General features: G+C 37.1%; 1 long non-coding RNA gene across 2 annotated transcripts in view; it reads right to left on the reverse strand.

Moving 5' to 3' along the window:
• Positions 1-1,559: 1,559 nt before the first annotated feature.
• The window catches only part of LOC129620691 (uncharacterized), a 96,641-nt gene continuing 78,298 nt past the window's right edge, over positions 1,560-19,902 (reverse strand). For both annotated transcript variants that reach the window (XR_008698669.1, XR_008698671.1), the window contains one exon: positions 1,560-1,932. This is a non-coding gene — a long non-coding RNA (uncharacterized LOC129620691). The remainder of the gene's footprint in view (positions 1,933-19,902) is intronic.

Below are 19,902 nucleotides of genomic sequence, written 5' to 3' on the forward strand. Positions count from 1 at the left end.
TAAAAGATTAAAGAGCTATGAGCCGTTCCTAAATCCTGACTGGGATCCAAGTTTATCAAAAGCAGCTATAAAATGCAACTTTGAAATATTTGTGTGTAGACTAGATATTAGATAATTATATAAAAATCCTTGCCATTATTTCCCTTATTTCCCTATCTTAAGAGATACATTCTGAAATATTTTGGAACAAAGCCTTATGATTTCTGTATCTTACTTACATGTAAATACACACACACACACACACACATAAATGTAACAGAGAGGGAAAACTTAAAAAAAAATAACATAATGTTACTAACTGTTGAAACCAAGTGATGGTATGTGGATTCATTATACATCTTTTGTTTTTAGGGCATGTTTGAAGCTTATTCTAAATTTTCAGTTCAGTTCAGTTTCTCAGTCATGTCCGACTCTTTGCGACCCCATGAATTGCAGCACGCCAGACGTTCAAAAGCATCAATTCTTCTGTCCTCAGCTTCTTTCACAGTCCAACTCTCACATCCATACATGACCAGCTGCGACGGCGCAGGAGCCGCTGAGAGGAGCTACCCCTTGCCCGAGGTCAGAGCAGGCGGCAGAGAGGAGCTACCCCAAGTCCAAGGAGCGGCAGCTGCTCGAGCGCAGGAGGGCCTAGAGGAGCTACTCCATGTTCAAGGTCAGAAGGGGAGGCCATGAGGAGATACCCCTCGTCCAAGGTAAGGAGCAGTGGCTGCGCTTTGCTGGAGCAGCCTTGAAGAGATACCCCACGTCCAAGGTAAGAGAAACCCAAGTAAGAGGGCAGGTGTTACGAGAGGGCATCAGAGGGCAGACACACTGAAACTATAATCACAGAAAACTAGTCAATCTGATCACATGGACCACAGCCTTGTCTAACTCAATTCTTATTTTAAAAACCTTTAAATTTTTAGGAATTTACTGTGTCAAGTTTTATTAATCAATTTAAAATATTCATTAAGCAGAATGTCATTGTATTAGTTAGGGTATCAATAGCTGAACAAAATGAAATTTGATTTCTCAATCATGCAGAAGTCCAAAGTAGACTTCTGGTCTGAAAGATCTCCTGGGAAGCTTACTTGAATGTGATGTCACAGGGTTCCTTGGCAACTTCCACCTTACATTCTGACCATTCTCCAAGATCTCTTACTGCTGGTGGCAGGGGACAGGACAGGAGAAATCAAGGATTGCTCAGGAATCTGTCCATAGCCTGGCCCATCACTTCAACCCATATTCTGTTAGCTGTAACTTAGTTCTATCACCAACCACACCCAACTGCACAGGATTTCAACTTTGTTGTCAACTTGTGTCTCAGGGAAAAGCTGTTGTTAAGATCTATCACTGCCCACATCCCCCCTATTTTTTTTTTAATATAACAATGTAGTACCATGATTTCCTCCAAGGGGATATGTTACAAAAATTTAAACTGCTTGCATCACTTTATTGGCCACAAATCTAAAGTAAAATCATAGAGAAACTATTAAAATAATTTTCCTGAAAATTCTTCTTAATGATTTATCCTTAATTTATTTCCCAAGAATCAAAACATTATTGAATAAGGTTAATATTATTGAATAATTTTATTGACACCTGTGCATACACATACATAGTCAAACTTGGTCAACAAAACAAAAATGCATTTTGGGATATTACTAAACATTTTTTTTTTTTTTTTCTGAAATCATGTAAGTGCCACCACATTTGACTGATGACCTGGAGAACAGCTGATAAGTTCACTCTGTTCTGTGCTCCTCTTAGTCATGTAATCTTCCTCACATCTATTTTGAATCATAACCTCAGGCTTTGATCCGTTCTTCTTTCTTTCAAATGTTTGTTAAGAGTCTGCGGTTGAGCACCATGGTAGGAGCCTTGAGATCAGGGATGATTTCATGTTTTTTTTTTTTTTTTTTTTCTTTAATGTTGCAGGGCATATGGGCTCTAAGAGTAAAGAGAAAAACATGGAATATTTTAAGGCACTCATATAGATACAAATGTCGAATGAAAATAAGGATTGTCAGTTCTATGGGAATGGACTGAGGTCAGGAAACTTGCTAGAGGCTGTGATGCTGAAGGGTTTTTTTGTTTTTTAAGGAATATGATATTTTCTAGGCTTATCAATAAAGTCTTTGGGGGCAAAGTTTTACCTGGCATGAAGTGTCTTCTATAGAGAGGTTCTAGTAATCCCTTCTTCTGTGAGATTTTTCTACTTATCAATTTTTTTTTGGGGGGGTAACTTTCTGAGCACTATCTGTAAGTATTTAGTAAGATTGTTTTACAGTGAGGAAAATGAAGACACAAAGAGGTTAAGACAGTTGCTCAAGGGCAGGTAGCTATTAAATATCAGAGATAAATTTTGTATCAAATATCTTTCCAGAAACTCTGTCCTTTTTACCATACACAGAGGCATCTCCAGTGATATACAAGTTTATTATGTGGATAAAAACAGTATAATATAGGCTCATTTGTTTAATAAATGACAGGAAATAAAACAGTTGTAATTTTACATGAATTGATTTATACTGTCTTGCAATGTATCTTGCAAACATAATCCGTCATTGCAAGCTGCTTTGCTTTAGTATTCCAACTTTGCAAAGTTTCAGGAATAGACTAATAAACGGAACAGAACATTACGAGGACATGGGAAGGGGATCCAACTTAGTGTATTAAAAGAAAATTTTGGTCCACCCAACATGTCTTGTCTTTAATAAAGGTGAAGCATACAGGGTAAACACTAAAAAAAACTCTCCAACCTGTCTAAGACCTAGCAATATGTCTGAAAATATCATAAAGGTCCACACACATACACACACACACGTTACTCTTAATGCTGCCTGTGATCCTGCTCTCCAAAATGTGCATAATCCATTAAACATCCATCGTGTGGAGGGTCAGCTTTCACACCCTATCACAGCTCTACCAGGAGTCCAACCACCACTGCTTGCTTATGAATGGTATTTATAAATAAAAATATTTCTTTAATAATGAGGATTTCTATTTTAATGAGTTTTATGGCAACAGCTTTGTCTCCATCATTTTAGAAATTCTAGCCTTGTTATAGAAACCTGGCCTAAAGGGTGGCTTGTCCAGATGAGGGTAATGAACCATAGGTAACAATTTTAATACTTCGCATGGGCACTGTCACGTGTACTGAAGGCCATAAAGGATTGGCTTGGCTAAAACCCCGTCATTTTGCTCCATGAAACCTCTTTCCCATGGTTTGTCTTTTTCTACATCATTTATGATCTTTGTAATTTATTATTTAGATTTAGCTAAAATATAGATGTACTACAGAAGTCAGCATAAGCTATGTGCAAAGGTCTACTGATTGCAGAAAAGAATTGGGTGAATTTGACAAGCTCTGACAACACTTGTTTTCACACAGGTGATCACACTCACATGGATGGTTGGCCAATTTCCAGCCAAGAATAATGAAGCAGGAACTTTTAAACCCCAGATATCCAATCTATGAGAGTGATAAAGTGAATCACAATTATTTTGATAAAGAGAGCTTTCAAAAGTATTAAAGTCAAGGATGGCAATTTCAGGAAACAACTAATAAAAATACACAATAAACATAAGAACTGAGCTCCTTTTTAAGTAATTTAACTTTTACTTATTTGTCAATGTACTGTAATAAACAACAGTTTTTTTTTTTTTTAATGAGCTCAATTCTTCCATGCAATTTTTTTTCTCTATCTAGGCATTAGTCATCTAAAAAGCATGGAAACTTCTAGAAGAGTTCTAAAACCAATTCTTTGCATTATTGGCTTGTGAGAGAAAGTGCCAGTGAAGATGTAATGTGGATAAAATGACTAACCTCAGATGCAATATAAACGATCACAAGTACAAAACTGATGAAACAGTCATTATCAACCTTTTGCATGAAAAATGCATAAATAATCAAATGAGAAAGTACAGAGTCCAGAGAAACAGCTATCAAGTGTCCAAACAAAAAGTCAACGTATATACCATGTATTTCTATAAAATCCCTTTAAGGAACATGTCACACCGCTGAGAGCTATTTATTGATAACTAGTGGTGAAACATGGAGAAGGCCATGGGACCCCACTCCAGTGCTCTTGCCTGGAAAACCCCATGGACGGAGGAGCCTGGTAGGCTGCAGTCCATGGGGTCACTAGGAGTCGGAGACGACTGAGTGACTTCACTTTCACTTTTCACTTTCATGCATTGGAGAAGGAAATGGCAACCCACTCCTGAGTTCTTGCCTGGAGAATCCCAGGGACGGGGGAGCCTGGTGGGCTGCCGTCTATGGGGTCACACAGAGTCGGACACGACTGAAGTGACTTAGCAGCAGCAGCAGCAGTGGTGAAACAAGCTGTCATTCCTCTCTCGTGCTTAATCTGAACTTTTCATTTTAAAACCTTATGTTTTGCCTAATTTTTTTCTTGAATCATTCTCATCCGCAAGTAACTGATCCCGTGCAAAGGCACAGAAAGTCCTCTGTCATTTGTGTTCAGGCCACATTGATCTCAGTTTGAAACAAATTGTCTATACTGTGTTTTGTGCTGGAGGAAGTTTCTTTTCTCTACAGCTGATTAGTGTTTCTTTCTTATTTATTTTTCAAGGGTTATACTTCCCCCCAAACTTTTGAAGTTATACTTGTTAGAGACTGGACTGGCAATCCATTATTCTAGGACTCAAGGTAAAATTTCTTTCTTTCTTTCTTTTTTTTTTTTTAACCATTCTAACAGGGAGCAGCTAGTGATGCAATAGATAAAATGTGTGTAAGGCTATGAAAAGCACAAAAGTGATCATTTCACAATAAACATTGGGTTGACCAAAAAGTTCATTTGAGTTTTTCCTCTGACGTTACAGAAAAACCTGAACGAATCTCTTGGCCAACACAATAGTTCCTTATTTGTGGCACCCTTGGCTGAAATATCAATGCAGAGACATCCTTATGTTCAGCACTTTGCCTGAATAAACATATAAGGCATTTGGTCAGTATTAGGAAATAGTGATATCTGAAAGTAAGTTTTGCAGGGAAAGGAAATGCCTTTTTCCTTAAACATACTTATTTGATCTCTTGTTGATATTTTACATCATCTACTACAAATATGTATTTGAAATATGTAGGCAAAAAATATGAAAGTGATGTGTCCCCTTTATCTTTCTATATTAAACACTTTTATTGTTCCATGTGAAGTTGTGGAAAAAACATTTCCCTAGAGCCAGAAAAAAAAAAGCCTGCAAAAGAGAAGATATCTGTAGTTTTAAAGATTAGCCTGAACTGAGAACCATGCATATATCTATTTATTCAGTAGTACAAGGGATAAATTTTGTGTTATGTTCTCAAAAATAAAATACTATACAGCAATGAAAATAAATGCTAAAACTATATCCTACATTATAGATGGATTCTCACAAACATAATATTGAACAGAAGGAGATAGATCCAAAAGAAGATATATGTCTAATTCCACTATAAAGCACAATAACCAAACTATGCTTCTACAGATTAGGATAGTGGTTACTGTTGAGTGGCTTATATAACTTAAAGGGGGAGGAATAAAGAAAGAATAAAGAAAGTAGGGACAAGCACTAGACCATTCAGGAATGACCTAAATCAAATCCCTTATGATTATACAGTGGAAATGACAAGTAGATTCAAGGGATTAGATCTGATAGACAGAGTGCCTGAAGAACTATGGATGGAGGTTCATTATATTGCGCAGGAGGCAGTGATCAAAACCATCCCCAAGAAAAAGAAATGCAAAAAGGCAAAATGGTTGTTTGAGGAGGCCATACACAGCTATGAAGAGAAGAGAAGTAAAAAGCAAAGGAGAAAAGGAAAGATATACCCATTTGAATGCAGAGTTCCAAAGAATAGCAAGGAGAGATAGAAAGCCTTCCTCCATGATCAATGCAAAGAAATAGAGGAAAAGAATAGAATGGGAAAGACTAGAGATCTCTTCAAAAAATTAGAGATACTGAGGGAACATTTCATGTAAAGATGGGCACAATAAATTTCCAGAATTCAAGCTGGATTTACAAAAGGCAGAGGAACCAAGATCAAATTGCCAACATCCACTGGATCATCGAAAGAGCAAGAGAGTTCCAGAAAAACATCTACTTTTGCTTTATTGACTATGCCAAAGCCTTTGACTGTATGGATCACAACAAACTATGGAAAATTCTTCAAGAGATGAGAATACCAGACCATCTGACCTGCCTTCTGAAAAATCTTTATGCAGGTCAAGAAGCAACAGTTAAAACTGGACATGAAATAACAGACTGCTTCCAAATCGGCAAGGGAGTACATCAAGGCTGTATTTTGTCATCCTGCTTATTTAACTTACATGCAGGGTACATCATGAGAAATGATGGGCTGGATGAAGCACAAGCTGGAATTACGATTGCTGGGAGAAATATCAATAACCTCAGATATGCAGATGACACCACACTTATGGCAGAAAGCCAAGAAGAACTAAAGAGCCTCTTAATGAAAGTGAAAGAGGAGAGTGAAAAAGTTGGCTTAAAACTCAACATTCAGAAAACTAAGATCATGGCATCTTGTCCCATCACTTCATGGCAAATACATGAAGAAACAATGAAAACAGTGACAGACTTTATATTTGGGGGCTCCAAAACCATTGCAGATGGTGACTGCAGCCATGAAATTAAAAGGCACTTGCTACTTAGAAGAAAAGCTATGACTAACCTAGACAGTATATTAAAAAGCAGAGACATTACTTTGCCAACAAAGGTCCATCTAATCAAAGCTATGGTTTTTCCAGTAGTCATGTATGGATGTGAGAGTTGGACAATAAAAAGGCTGAACGTCAAAGAATTGATGCCTTTGAACTGTGGTGTTGGAGAAGACTCTTGAGAGTCCCTTGGACTGCAAGGAGATCCAATCAGTCCATCCTAAAGGAAATCAATCCTGAATATTCATTGGAAAGACTGATACTGAAGCTGAAACTCCAACACTTTGGCCACCTGATACAAAGAACTAACTCATTGAAAAAGACTCTGATGCAGCAAGCTGTTGAAGGCAGGAGGAGAAGTGGATGACAGAGGATGAGATGGTTGGATGGCATCACCGACTAGATGGACATGAGTTTTAGTAAGCTCAGGTAGCTGTTAATGGACAGGGAAGCCTGGCATGCTGCAGTCTATGGGGTCACAAAGAGTCGGGCACGACTGAGTGACTGAACAGAACTGTAGTGTTGTTTGTTAATGTTCTGTTTTCTAACATTCTTGTGGCTATTGAGATGTATCCAATGTGTGAAAGTGTGCTAGCTTTGACATCCATGTGTTATATATATCTTTTCTATACATTAGATTTAAAATGGACACAAATGCTTGGCTTACATCTCCCACAGAAGAGACATCTATTTTCACTTGTCTTCAGTGTGGGTTGGTCTTAGTGGTGTATTTAATCAACAGAATGCGGAATATGTGATATTCTGAGACATTTAAGGATGAGTCATAGAAAACCTACAGATATTACCTAGGCTTGTTGAAAACAATTTTCTGGAGTCCTGGGCCATCTCAAATGTATCTGATTACCCTGAGGCTGCCATGCTGTAGGGGAATCCAAGTCACATTTGTGGTTGACTGTTTCCTAGTCGTCACCAGTAAGGCAAACACATGTGAGCAGAGCTGTTTGAGATCCTCTAGATGAGACCATCTGTCTGCTGATTATCACTGAATGACTGAGCTGACATCACATAATACATTAAAAAAAAAATCAGCTGATTCCTAAGCAATATCCTATCCCTCAAAGTCATGATACATGATAAAATAGCTGTTAGTTCAAGCCAAGTTTTAAAGTAGGAGATGGTTCTGTACACAGAAGTAGATAACTAAGACATACACTGTTGCTTAGTCACTAAGTTGTATCTGACTCTTTTGTGACCCCAGGGATTGTAGCTTTCCAGGCTCCTCTGTCCATGGAATTTTCCAGGCAAGAAAACTGGAGTGGGTTGCCATTTCCTTCCCCCCAAACATATACATTTTTGTTCTTTTAATGTAAAGGCTTTTTATCTCAAGAAAATAATTTACAATCTTTTGAAAATGTAAATTCCCCCTTGACTGACAGATTTATGCCAGTTACATGCTGTTCAAAAAGCTTTCCACTGAAAGTGCATGTAATTCATTGAAATTACTTTGAGATTGGGGCTTAGGTCTAGAGCCTTTTTTTCCCCCACAACATCACATTGCTGCCAATTACAGAAATAAAAGTTATTTAATCAAATTTTTGCAATAATTATAACAGAAGCCAAAATTCAATACATGGTCATTCATCTATGGCAAATTTCACCACTAATCATTAAAAGTTACATTTTAACAATGGAGTTTTTATGCCATCATTTCAAGACCACAGACTTTGGGTGATTAAACCACAGCTGATTTGATTTTTCTGTTTGATATAGTGATTCTTTTGTTACCTTATAAAGATTAGGCATCAGGCTATTTGGTCAAAATTATTCTATCCGTTTGAAAATGTTGATACACCAGACCTTTTTGTTTCCTAAATTTTCATTTGAAAAAAGTAGCAAACCTTAGAATTCTTTCTTTTTAATATAGCAATAGCACCAGATTTTTTTTCCTATTTGTAAATAAAATGAATGTTTCTGTCCTTTTTTTTTTTTTAAACTTTTATTGAATGTTTCTGTCTTATCAGGTAGGTAAACAACTATCTGAACAAATTGTATTTTCAAAGTGAGTAGTTAAGAATAGAAAAATCTCAAATTTAGCATGTTGTTAATAGGAAAAATAAAGGATAAGTAGACTTATTATAAGCTTTCCATGAAAGTAATAATTGAGTATAAATGGTTTGAAGTTTTATACCAACAATTTTATGGACTCACAGATAGAATAGAAAGTGACTGTAAGGGAAATATTACCTTCTGGCCATTACCCTGCCTTTTGGTCTACATGTCCTGGTTTCAGGAGAGCTGGAATTGGTGGCTCTTGCAACATTACAACAGAATGAAACTCCAGATGCTCACAGATGGTAAGCCTACAAACTTAATTAAAACTCATGCTTTATTATCCCAAAATAGGAAAATTGAGAAAGCTTTGCCCAAAGAAAATGTTTCTGTTTTCCCTGTCTCATCTGCAACCATCCAGAAAAGTTTAGGGATCATGGAAATGAAAAACAACAACAAAAACAAGAAACCTTCTTGTTGCCAGGCAAGGGAGTAAATTAGAATTACTGGCCAGTAACCTAAATATTGCTTCAGACTCAAGTTCAACAGTTATGATTGTGTACCATGTACCAATAATACCATGTATTATGGATTAAATCAGGGTTAATGAGAATATTATAAAAAGGCATTAAAGGGCAAGCATCCATCACCAAATATGTATATAGGACATATCATATTCCAGACACGTTTGATTATAAATTTTTCTTGCAACTTTTAAAGGCACAATTTTACTTTCTCTTGAGAGATACTAAAATGAGATTTACTGACCATCCTATGTCTATTTACATGCACTTTAGACTCTTAGAGGGTTTCCCTGGTGGCTCAGATTGTAAAGAATCCAGTTGCAATGCAGGAGACGTGGGTTTGCTCCCTGGATCAGGAAGACGCCTGGAGAAGGGAATGGCTACCCACTCCAGAATTCTTGCCTGGAAAATTCCAGGGACAGAGGAACCTGGAGGGATACCATCCACGGGGTCTCAGAATCAGACACGACTGAGACATTAACACTTAGATTCTTATAAAGTTTTTTTTTTTCCTTTATATTGCAAACCAATATTGTTTTTATACAGACTTGTATCTAGGAAAATAACACTGAAACTTAAAGATTGTGTTCATTAGTAAAATAAAATTGTTTCTCTGGATGCTCACTGTGGACCTGATTGTCCACTAGCTAGAAGAGTAGAAATAAAGAAAGAATGATCTCTCAGAGGTCCACTTCTTTGAAGGGTCTTATAGTCTGCTAGATTTTTCTTTGTGGGCTTCCCAGGTGGCTCAGTGCTTAATAACTGTTTGAAAATGCAAGAGATGTGGGTCCAATCCCTGGGTCAGGAAGATCTCCTAGAGGAGGAAATGGGAACCTCTTCTATTATTCTTGCCTGGGAAATCCCATGGACAGAGGAGTCTCACAGGCTACAGTTCCTAGGATCACAAAGAGTTGGACATGACTTACTAACTAAACAACAGATCTTTCTTTAGTTAGCATGGAAGAAGTGTGTCAATTTAAGCAATATTACCCCAACCGAAAATATACACTATACTCACCCTATTAGTTCCATTAACTTTCTTTATAGAAATATTAAAATGTCTAAATTGTTTTCTTTTTGCTGATAGGGTACATATCATGTACTTGCTATAATTTTTTTCCTTAAAAACTAGCATCCATATTTGTAGGCATCAGGAAGAGCAGAATTCAAATTACCTTATGCCAATCATTCAACATCTCAATAAATAAAAGTTATTTATCTGAATAGCCAGGTTCTATATTATCAAGTTATTTTAATATATTTAAATATATTGATATTTTAGAGATTAATTTTGAAGACAGTCACATATTTAAACCATCTTATCTGCTCTGATCATTACTTTTGGTCCACCTTTGACAACTTTTTCTGCTTTTTTATGGTCAACTGTGATTTGTAAAATCTAGGTTATTGTATTTTCTAAGCAAGAAGTTCATATTAGTGGTTTGTTTGTTCATTTATATGTTTTATTTTGTTTCAGCTAGAGAATCTAGTTCCTGACAATGATCATCTTCACTTTCCCAGTATTTTTACCTTTAATTTTATTGCCTTACTATGTGATTGACACTTCTAGGAAAATAGTAAATAGTGATGCCTATAAATACATTTTTTGTCCTTCCCTTATTGCAACAAAAATGAATGTACTGGTTCAACAATTTAAAATACTCATTGGTAGACATATACTTATCAGCAAAGAGTGCTTGATGATCACAGATAGACTTTTAAGAGACTACATATGGCACAATTATTTATAAGAACCTGAAGTTGAAAATAAAATGTCCAAAGATAAAATCAATTTTAAAAATTGTGACATGTTGATATAATTTAAAATTACACATCAATAAAATTAAAGACAAACTACTGATACACGCAACTGCATAAATAAATCTCAAAGAATTACATCAAGAAAACAGACACAAAGGACAGGTATTTTATAATTACATTTATATGAAATTTAAGAATCAGATCAGATCAGTCGCTCAGTCGTGTCCGACTCTTTGTGACCCCATGAATCGCAGCACACCAGGCCTCCCTGTCCATCACCAACTCCTGGAGTTCACTCAGACTCATGTCCATTGAGTCAGTGATGCCATCCAGCCATCTCATCCTCTGTTGTCCCCTTCTCCTCCTGCCTCCAATCCCTCCCAGCATCAGAGTCTTTTCCAATGAGTCAACTCTTCCCATGAGGTGGCCAAAGTACTGGAGTTTCAGCTTTAGCATCATTCCTTCCAAAGAAATCCCAGGGCAGATCTCCTTCAGAATGGACTGGTTGGATCTCCTTGCAGTCCAAGGGACTCTCAAGAGTCTTCTCCAACACCACAGTTCAAAAGCATCAATTCTTTGGCACTCAGCCTTCTTCACAGTCCAACTCTTACATCCGTACATGACCACAGGAAAAACCATAGCCTTGACTAGCCGAACCTTTGTTGGCAAAGTAATGTCTCTACTTTTGAATATGCTATCTAGGTTGGTCATAACTTTCCTTCCAAGGAGTAAGTGTCTTTTAATTTCATGGCTGCAGTCACCATCTGTAGTGATTTTGGAGCCCCCCCCCCAAAATAAAGTCTGACACTGTTTCCACTGTTTCCCCATCTATTTCCCATGAAGTGGTGGGACCAGATGCCATGATCTTTGTTTTCTGAATGTTGAACTTGAAGCCAACTTTTTCACTCTCCACTTTCACTTTCATCAAGAGGCTTTTGAGTTCCTCTTCACTTTCTGCCATAAGGGTGGTGTCATTGCATATCTGAGGTTATTGATATTTCTCCCGGCAATCTTGATTCCAGTTTGTGCTTCTTCCAGTTCAGTGTTTCTCATGATGTACTCTGCATATAAGTTAAATAAACAGGGTGACAATATACAGCCTTGATGAACTTCTTTTCCTATTTGGAACCAGTCTGTTGCCAGGCTTCAGCAATATGTGAACCATGAACTTCCTGATATTCAAGCTGGTTTTAGAAAAGGCAGAGGAACCAGAGATCAAATTGCCAACATCCGCTGGATCATAGAAAAAGAAAGAGAGTTCCAGAAAAACATCTATTTCTGCTTTATTGACTATGCCAAAGCCTTTGACTGTGTGGATCACAATAAACTGTGTAAAAATTTAAGAATAGATAACATTAATTGTTGGAGATAAAAATTAGAATAGTGGTTCCAGGTGGGGTGGAGGATACTATTTGAGACTAAAAGGGGTCTCTTGGGGCCTTCTGTGATGCCACAAATTTTTAACAGCTTAGATTTTCATCTGGGAGGGTAGTTACACAAGTGTGTAATTATATAATATGTATCTAGGTGTGTAATTACAATTTATGCATTTTATTATACTTTTTTTTTATCAAAAATGAGTAAACAATGACAACAGCAGAAGAGCAATACAGAAAAACTTTTTCTTTTAGCTAAGTGGAGTAGCATGTGGAAAATAAGAGATTTCACTTAAAAAAAAAAAAAACTAGGTCGAATATATAAAATTAGGAAAACAAATAGTTTGAGGCCATCAGTGAAGCTTCCAAGACTAGAACATGTGGATTAAGACCAGTACATTCTATCAGCCTCTTTCTGCTACTGGCATTTGCAATTTATGGAACTCAAGAGGTGGAGAAATCCAGGCAAAAGGCCATGGCTAAGAGGAAGAAAAATCAGCAGAACTTGGAGGGATGACATAAGTCTGAGTAAATCAAAAGATAAATTCAGCGCAATCAAGCAGCTAGGATTTAAAGGGCTAAGAACATGATGAGTCAACCTTAAAACAGTTCATAGTTTGCTCTTTATGGCGTTTGCAAGGCAGGGAACTAAGGAGCTAAGGATAAAGCCACCAAAAATATAGCAAGCTATCTCTAATCTTACAGAGCTTATTACTCAACCAAACTTGGGTTCACTTACTCAACTTGCAGCAAAACTGATCTGCTGATATCTTCTTGTGGTAAAGGAAAGAACAGCATTTATTGTGTGGCCAAGCAAGGAAAATGGGGAGCTCATGCTTAAAAGATGCAAACTCCCTGATAACTTTTAGGTAAGGGTTTTTAAAGACAGGGTGAAGGAGAGGATTGTGGAGTTTGTGATCAGTTCATGCTCAGTTTTCTGATTGGTTGATGGTGAAGTAACAGGGTGATATTTGAGGAATCTCAGTTGACAACCTTTTGGTTCCAACTGGTCTAATGTCTATGTGCTGGCGGTCAGCATGTAGTTAACTTTTACCTGATGGGTGTTAGCACATGTAAAACAACTCAATAATGTGGCTCAGTATATTACTGATAGCCCTAGAGGAGGAACTAAAGGTCCTTGACTTTGTTTTATGACCAAACTATTATTATTTTGTCCGACTGGATGGTTTTCCTTTGTTTCTACATTTTCTAATTTCTCTGATTGAATTTGATCTTTGGAACTCAGAGAAGGCTGGGGAGGCTAGAGTTTTCTTATAGACATGAGGCAGAGGATATGGGAGGGTCCATCCCTGGGAAGGTACCACTAGGTCTGTTTGGTTCCTAAAGAGCCCAAAAAGAAAAACCAAAAATGAATACACAATCAAATAAGAAAAGCCCTAGTTATCAACAGAGACATTCAGGCGGGATCCCTGGAAAGCTCCTTCTTAGTAAAGAATGCAAGATGCTAGTAAAACTGAGCCTCTAAATCAGTCCAATCACTGGTTTAATATCATCCCCTCCAAGCTATCCATCAGAGGAGAGAATGGACCTTCTCAGAATAAAGAATACATCATCCAGAACCTTCACAATATTATAAAACGATGGTTGACATTTAAAACACACACACACACCAAATAGATCAAGATAAACCACCAAAAGAAAAAAATATTTAGAGAAACTGACTCACAGAAGACCCATGATGGAAGTTACTGGACCCAGACGCTAAAATAACTTTGATTAGTAAGTTGAATAAAATAGTTTATAAGGTGTGTTACAGAGTCTCAGAAAATATAATAAAATTCTAAAATGAAAAATGGAATAATTAATGTGTCAGTAATGGTTCATCAGTTGTGGTAAGTGTACCATACAAAGGTAGGATATTAGCAATAAGGGAAACTGGAGGTGGGGTATATGGAAATTCTCTATACTATTTTTATAACTTTTCTGTAAATCTAAAACTCTAAAATTGAAAATGCATTTAAAAATGGAGTAATTGAAATGGTTAGCTCTGATGTATTAATAAGAGCAAATCCTATAGAGAAAAAGAAAGGAGTTATCAAAGAATGACAAGTCAGCAGAAAATATCTGAATTGAAGAATAGAGCAAATGAATAGAAAAATCCATATAAGTATATAACTACAGAAAAAAAAAGTTTAAAAAATTATATAACTTTGGTAATTGAAGCCCTAGTGATAGACGAGAAAGAGAAAGGGGTATGGATAGGGTAGCTATAATGGACAATGGATAATGGGATAATGGTAGGGATAATGACAAGAATTGTCCAAAACTGAACATCAAACCACAGATCCAAACACTCTACAAGACAGTCAGGATATATATAATAGACCCTGGGTACTCTTGAAACACAAGGAGAAAATCTCAAAAGCATCTTAAATCAATAAAACTGATAGTGACTTCTCAACAAAAATGAAGAATAGAGGATAATAAATTAACACCTTTAAGTGGCTAAATAATAAAACCAGACCTTCTAAAATGCTACATTCAAGTGAAAGTAAAAAGACATTCCCAAACAAATACAGTGAGATATCTTCATTGGCATATTTCCCCCAAAAGGGTAAATGGCATTCTTTAGGCAGAAGGAAAATTGGACTAGATGGAAGAAATGGAAATGAAGAACACTAGAAAAAACTTAATATGTGAATATTGATGATATAAAATAGTTAAATGAATATTCATAGTATAAAGTAATAGTAAGTATAATTCAGGGCTTAAATATAAACACAAAGTTACTATATATATATATATACACACACACACAAACATACATATATATATATATATACACACATATTTATATAATTTAATTCAGTTCAGTTCAGTCACTCAGTCGTGTCCGACTCTTTGCGACCCATGGACTGCAGCACACCAGGCTTCCCTGTCCATCACCAGCTCCTGGAGCTTGCTCAGACTCATGTCCATAGTCAGTGATGCCATTCAACCATCTCACATCCTAAGGACAGTGATAATACAAAAGTTGGGATTGGTAATGGAGATAAAAGGAGTTAGTCTTCTAAGATCCATGTCTTGTCCACAGAGTGGAAAGAAACTAATTTGAAGTATACTGAAATAATATCTATCTATCTACTAAATATAAAATGCATATATGTTTTTCATTTAACTTTTGTGTATACACATACATAGAAATTTTCTGTCTCTTTCTCTCATCGATGTTTTTTCTCTTTAAGATTTAGCTTATTCACAGATATGCTATCTGTGGATTTAGAGTGGATTGTTGATACAGCAATTGGAATATTAATGAAAAATCCTGCTCTGTTTACAGCAGGGATCCCTCATCAATAAACATTTATCAGGCAACATCGTTTCCTATTGCTACTGATGCTGTATCTGTTCTATGACCTAAATAAAGATTTTAAATCTGTGTTGATAATCTGGCACCTTTCAAATGCATTACATTCACTTGAAAGAACAAGAATAAACTAATAAAAAGAGAAATAAAAAAGTGACAACTTGGAGTTTAACTAGAATCCAAACAACTTTATGGCAACTGGTGTTTTGTTCCCCAACCTAAGATACAAATTTCCATACATATTTAGATATTCTTGCTAACTGGCATGTTGAAGGCTGTGGTAGGGTTCTGACCCTGTGAAAATAAGGACAAATAAAACAAAAGTAATAAGATAGCGGTGACAGGGCAAAGGAACATCGCAATTCCAGGAGGATAGAATGATAAATTATCTGACTGGATGGTTCTAGGGGGCCCAATTCTTAGAGTTACCCTATTCCCCTCCAGCACAGAGCTCTCATTGACTTACGGTGAAACTCTGAACTTGAAGAGAAAATTGGACTCAGGAGAATTGAGAGCATTCTTATGCCCTTTCTTTGCAATAATTTTAAAGGACATATGTCTTTCAAATAATTCTGTTGGATTTGATTTCAGGCAATAAGAGCTCAGGAAATATATTTATGATAGAAGGAAGAGATAGAAATATTAAGGGGAAAACCCCAAGTCACAGCAATAAACTCCTCTCACAGAACATAAAAAGGAATATCTTCAGAGGAGCTTAAATCAGCAACCTTTGGAAATGTGTAAAGTTTCAGTTCACATAGTTTGTTTTCTCTCTCTTTTTAAAAATTCTAACATGAAACAATCTTTGACAGCTTGTCAGAAATCATTTATTAGTTTACCAAGTTCTACTTATAATTCAGTCCAGTTGAAGGAAAGGTTTAGAGAGGCATGTTTATCTGGTGGCTTTGGCCTCCCCTGTACTTAGGGTGACTTGTGACCTGTGAGAATTGATGAATCTTTATTAAATACATTCACAGCTTGCTCCTTCCAATGCCTCTCTGAGCACCTTATGCACACTTGGACCATGGAACTGAGGACGCTTACTTTCACTGCATGCTGAGTTCCTTAAGGGCAAAGATTACTTCTTCACTCAGCTCTGTATCTCTAGCACCTAGCAGAGTACTGGCTCCAAGTGGAAATCAATAAAAGTTTCCTAAATAAATAAATGATTAAAAGAAAACTTAAGTTGAAGGTGAGATGTGGGATGTTGTCTCATCTCTTCTAATCTGTGAGGCAACAACTGGTTTTTGACAAAGAGGGTCATAAACTTGTTTGTTTGGAAGATAAGATCAAGAAGAATGAGAGAGGGAGTGATACATAAGAGACTGTGTTAGGAGATAATAAAGGTTTAGAGGTCAGCATCCATTAACTCAGACATTTATTCCTGATTATATAGACTACCAAATATTCGGAATTGCAAATTAATGTAGTGACAGACATTTGCAGAGCAGGGATAGAGTGTTGAGGAAGGCATTCATTACAAAACATACCTTCAAGAGGAGGAAGATAAAATATTGACCTCCTGCTCTTGTCGGTATATAGACAAGGGAAGCGGATGCTGATAAATGCTATGGAGAAGATAAAAGGGGGTAAAGAGTCATGGAGGCATCAGAGCTTAATGCCGTCTGGGGAATGCTCTCCGAAATAAACTACTCGGGCCACTAGATTGAGGGTACACAGGTAGTAGGAGGGATTAGAAATCAGAGCCCAGGCAAACGTGGGGGGTGATGGTAGCTTAGATTAGTATTGAAGCAATAGGGAAATCGAATAATCAGATTCAGGATGTAATTTAGAGACAGAGCTTTTTTTTTTAATTAATGTTTGAGATACAGAATTGGAACACCAAAGAGGAACCTAGAGTGATTCTTAATTTGTTAATCTAAACAACTGGGTGTGTAGTAATGCATTTGATTGAGGTTGAAAAAAGCATGGGGAGTCAGGAGCAAATTTTTAGAGGGTTAGGAATCTATAGTTACACTTTCACCAAGTTAGGTTTGAAATATATATTAGAGATCCACTTGGAAATGTTGACTTGGCAATTGGGTATTTAGAGGTAGGGTCCAGCAACAGAGAAATAAAATAAATTCTGTATATAAAGAATATTGGAGAAGGAAATGACAACCCAACTCCAGTACTCTTGCCTGAAAAATCCCATGGATAAAGGAGCCTGGTGGGCTACAGTCCATGGGGTTGCAAAGAGCCAGACACAACTGAGTGACTAAACAATAAAGGATAAACATATAGGGATTATGAGAATAAGATTAATAAATAAAGCAGTGTTTGAACCTGCTGGAATTTATCTCTCCTTATTCACCACAGATAAAGTACATGTAGACAAGAAAGGAGGGCCAAGATTCCAACATTTACATATAAAGGAAAATCCAGTGAAGGGGACTGAGAAGGAGGCACTATCGAGGCAGGTGCACAGCCAGATACATGATGTCTTTGAATAAAATAAAATAAGTAAATATCTAAAGTATGAATTACCGTGAACTTCAGAGTTTGATATTTTCCACTAGAATTCCTCCTTCTCAATTTCAGTAACAGTGGATCCCCACACAGTCTGTGCTGGGAGCATCACCACTTAATAAAAAACCACATTTCCTGGTCTTCCTTCTACTTAAGAAGCCATGGAACTAAATCCTGGTCAGGGAGATGTGACCAGCACGATGTGGTATTGCACGCAATATCTGGGTGAGATTCTTTAGGAAGCGCTTGCTCTTTGCACTCACTTGCTGGACAATGGAGATAGCAGGTATAAAATGTGGAATGGTCCTGTTGAGGAGGGCTGCACCATAGAATTGGCTGAGGACTGCCAACTTAGAGATGGTTATATAGAAGAAAAATAAATAAATTTCTGCCTCATTTAAGCCTCTGTAGTTAAAGATGTCTTTGTTACAGCATTTCATCCATACACTAATTTAATAGATAAGGTTGCTGGTGTCAATATCTTGTAGGGCTTTTTGTTAGGGGAGACCTTACCTGCAAGGCTTCCCAGGTGGTGCTAGTGGTAAAGAACCTGCCTGCCAATATAGGAGACACAAGAGACGTGGGTCCAAGCCCTGGGATACAACAGTGAACAAAACAGAAGAAAAACCTCAGCCCTCATTGAACTCACATTGTAAGCAGGGTTTTCGTTCTGAGGTTAACTCTTTTAGCCTCTTCTTAATCTTTTGCATTTTTCCTTTTTGTTGGATGCAGCTTCTTACTGACAACAAAGAGCTGCCTTTTCCTATTCCTTATAGATATGAATTAAGTAAAATCTACTCTGTGGAAAAAAAACCTTTCTTGAATTCCATTAAGCAAGTTAAGCCCTCCAACCTTTGAGAATTAATAATACTTTCCACTAACAGCACAACTTTTCTATTAATTTTCACAGTATACTTGTATTCTGTCTTTTCATACATACCTGTATAAACTGCTAGATTTTTCATAAACCTAGTGTTAGTAACGTATGACCAAACTAGACAGCACATTAAAAAGCAGAGACATTACTTTGCCAACAAAGGTCTGTCTAGTCAAGGCTATGGTTTTTCCAGTAGTCATGTATGGATGTGAGAGTTGGACTATTAAGAAAACTGAGGGCCGAAAAATTGATGCTTTTGAACTGTGGTGTTGGAGAAGACTCTTGAGAGTCACTTGGACTGCAAGGAGATCTAGCCAGTCCATCCTAAAGGAAATCAGTCCTGAATACTCATTGGAAGGACTGATGCTGAGGCTGAAACTCCAATACTTTGGACCCCTGATGCGAAGAACTGATTCATTTGAAAAGACCCTGATGCTGGGAAAGATTGAAGTGGGGAGGAGATCGGAATGACAGAGGATGAGATGCTTAGATGGCATTACCAACTCAATGGACATGAGTTTGAGTAAACTCCAGGAGTTGGTAAGGGTCAGAGAGGCCTGGCGTGCTGCAGCCCATTGGGTTGAAAAGAGTGGGACACGACTGAGCAACTGAACTGAGTGTTAGTAACTCATTTGTGTCCAACTCTTTGTGAGTCCATGGACTGTAGCCCTCCTGGCTCCTCTGTCCATGGAATTATCCAGGCAAGAATACTAGAGTGGGTAGCCATTCCCTTCTCCAGGGGATCTTTCCAACCCAGGGATCGAACTCAGATCTCCTGCATTGCAGGCAGATTCTTTACCATCTGAGCCATCAGGGAAGCCCCATATACTTAGGGCAGTGATGTATTTATTTTTTATATTCCATGTGCATGTGTAACATGTTCAAAATACACTGG

Source organism: Bubalus kerabau, chromosome 10 (genome assembly GCF_029407905.1).
Source record: "Bubalus kerabau isolate K-KA32 ecotype Philippines breed swamp buffalo chromosome 10, PCC_UOA_SB_1v2, whole genome shotgun sequence".
NCBI lineage: Eukaryota > Metazoa > Chordata > Mammalia > Artiodactyla > Bovidae > Bubalus > Bubalus kerabau.